A 3233-nucleotide genomic window follows, 5' to 3' on the forward strand; every position below is an offset into this window, starting at 1 on the left:
AGGTCCGATTCCCCAAAAAAGCTCCCGTAACCGCTGACACCCGCCCCCCGGGGGGAGAGGAGGGGCAAAGAAAGGCCCCCCAGCCCCAGACAGACCAAGTAAACCCTTTTATTTACGGGTCTTGTCCTGGTGTTTCACCCGAGAAAGTTCCATATCCCAGAATGCCTCACGCGGCGCTCGCTTTTCAGGCGCTGCGAAAAAAAACCGATTTCAAATATAAAAATCACCCGGTGAACGCTCAAAATCTAAAGACTAAATAAAGTTTTCGGAGTCTCACCCGTGTCCCCAACTCCTCCAGATCCCCGGGGAAAGGGTTTCTTTTAAAAAACCGGAGGTCGATATCCAGCAGCTCCCTGCTGTCACGTTCCCCGCAGTACCAGGCATCTCTTAAAGGGGCCGTCCCCGCATCAATGTCCAGAGACCGTGTCTATTATTCCTACGGGAACTCCAACTTTTTTCAAAAAAACATGTAATCTTTTGTGCCCTTATTGCTGTCCCAAACCTCGTAGCGTGGGGGGGGGGGGGGTTTGGGAAGATGAGTTCCATGTCTGTCAGTCTCACCTTTCCAGCCATGCTTTTTTTAAGTGCACCTTTTAAAAATATTTTAGATTTTAAAATTTAAGAAAACTCCTTGGTGCTCCCTATTTTTATAAGTTTGCTTGCTGCTTTTATTTGTGGGGGGGCGAAAGGGGAACAAAAAGTTATTTAACCATCTACCTCACTGATCAAGTTTAGATTTAAGGTATTTGCAAAATATACTCTCTGGGTTTTCTTTTCTTGGCATTTATATCATTTTTGTCTGTGGTAATGCAAAGCGTGTCACTCCTGAATGTTAGGTTGTATGGTGTGGGCAGGAGGGTAGTTACACCCTCTTGTGTTCGTATTCTCACTCAACCCTTGAGCTTCTTGTCACTTATACCTGCCACTTTTGGTTGGCCCACGCTTTACCTTACCACCTGGCTTCTTTTTCTTGCCGATCTCTTCTTAGTTATTTCTTGATCCGTAATCCTTTGATCCCCCTCTGGGGTTATAATCAGTTCCTGGGTTTTGCCAATTTATGGTTTCTATATAGTATTTAGTTATTATTATTGGTGTTGGAACCCTACCCTTTATTTTAAGTAGTGTTAGGGTTATGTTGTATTGAGGTTGGGGGGGTTCAGGTTAGGGTTAGGGTTGCCTCATTGGGGTTAGTGTTGAGGTTAGGTGAGGGTCAGGGTCGCAGTTAGGTTCAGGGCTATATTGGGGTTAGGTTGGGGTGCATCAAGCTTAGGGTTAGGTGTTTAGGGGTGGGGTGGGGTTAGGGTTAAGTTTTAGGGGTAGGGTTGGGTGCATTAGGGTTATATTTTAGGGGTAGGGTTGGGTGCATCAGGGTTAGGGTTAGGTGTTTAGGGGTAGGGTAGTGTGCATCAGGGTTATGGTTAGGTGTTTAGGGGTAGGGTAGGGTGCATCAGGGTTAGGGTCCAGGGTCAGAGTTGTGATTAGATTCAGGGCTAGGGGTTTCGAGTTATGGGTTAGGGTTGCATTAGGGGTAGGGTTAAGTGAGGGTCTGGGTTTAGGAGTAGGGTGGGGTGTGTTAGGTTTAGATTTTAGGGGTGGGGTGGGAGATTAGGGTTGCTGTATTAGAGTTACGGTTAGGCTTTTGGGGTAGAGTGGGGTGCATTGGAGTTAAGATTTGGGATATGGATGGGGTCTGTTTGTAGTTAGGGTTGGGGCTTTGGTGTGTTTGTAGTGGGCAGTGTGGGTTTAGTGGTTTTGGTAAGCTCAAACAGTAGGGGTTCGCTCTGTTTATTGTGATTCGGGTTGGGTGTGGTTGCGGTTTGAGAGGTTTATCAAGCTGGGGTTGGGATTTGTGGTAATTAAGGTCGGGGCAGTTTTGTTTTTCAATGTTGGATTTCCCCCATTTTAGATCTGATTTAAGCCCTTTGGTAACTGAGTTTGTAGGGTTGTTATCCAATGTTTTTCCCTCCTCTTCCTTTGTGAGGTTGTCCAGTTCATGTTGGTCTCCAACCCCATAAATTCCAGGGATTCAAGACCATGCTCCATGAAGTGTCGGGAGGTAGGTTTGTAGACATCCTTTGTTCTAATAGCACTGAGGTGCCCTGTGAGCCTCATCCTTAGACTATTCCCTGTTTCTCCTACATACAAGATGTGGCATTGTTTGCATCGAATTGCATATACAGCATTGTGCTGTTCACATGTAATTCTTTGTTTAATTAGGGCTGCTTTTCCTGTGTGTCTATTTTGTATCATTTTACGGATTATTAGGTATTTACACGTCCCACATCTTGGGTTTGTGCAGTTCTGGGTTGTCTGTTTTCTTATTCTACTACGAACCAGCATATCCCGAAGGTTTTGAGTTCTTTTGTATGCTGATGTTATGTTGTATCGGCTAAGTGTGTCAACATCCTCTTTTAGTTTTCCAAATTGGGTTTTAATCACTCCGTGTATTAGTTTGGTCGTTGTATCGTATGTCGTTATCAGTGGTAGTCTTGCTACTTCTCTGTTTGGCCGTGGGCTATTCAGTCCCCTCAGGAAATCTGACTTAAGGTGCCTGAGGAACCTTTTCGTGTAACCTCTCTGTCTCAGTGCAGTAAATAGGGTTGTGGTGGCTTCCCTAAAGTCCTCTCCGTTTGTGCATATGCGGTGTAAACGTGTCAGTTGTGACTTCACCAGCCCCCGAAAGGTATGTTTTGGATGGTGGCTGTTTATGTGCAGGAGTGTGTGTGTGTCTGTTTCTTTAAGGAATACCTTTGTTGCTAACTTGTGGCTGTTATTCTCCTGTTGTAATTTAAATACCGTGGTGTCCAGGAAATCCACACTTTCTCCATGTGTTGTAACTTTAAGTTTAATAGATTGGTGATGACTGTTGAGAATACCTACAAATTCTTGCAATTCTGTTTCTGTGTGAGTCCAGACTCCCCATATGTCATCCAGGTATCTGTAATAACACATCGGGAGCTTGGAACACTTTTCAAAGACTGTGTTTTCCCAGTCCACCATGTATATGTTTGCGTAAGGCCGGGGCAAATTTCTTGCCCATAGCCATGCCCTTAATCTGTAGGTAGAATTGCTCCTGGAATTCAAAGTCATTTTTTGTTAGTCCCAGGTGTAATAGCTGGATTATGGCTGCATCTGGTCTGTGGGGTTGGGGGAACTTTCTAAGTTTTTTTTTCCACTGCCTGCATGCCACTGTCTGTTTCTATGTTTGTATATAGGCTTTCAATGTCCATGGT

Source organism: Heptranchias perlo, unplaced genomic scaffold (genome assembly GCF_035084215.1).
Source record: "Heptranchias perlo isolate sHepPer1 unplaced genomic scaffold, sHepPer1.hap1 HAP1_SCAFFOLD_136, whole genome shotgun sequence".
In the NCBI taxonomy this organism is placed as follows: domain Eukaryota; kingdom Metazoa; phylum Chordata; class Chondrichthyes; order Hexanchiformes; family Hexanchidae; genus Heptranchias; species Heptranchias perlo.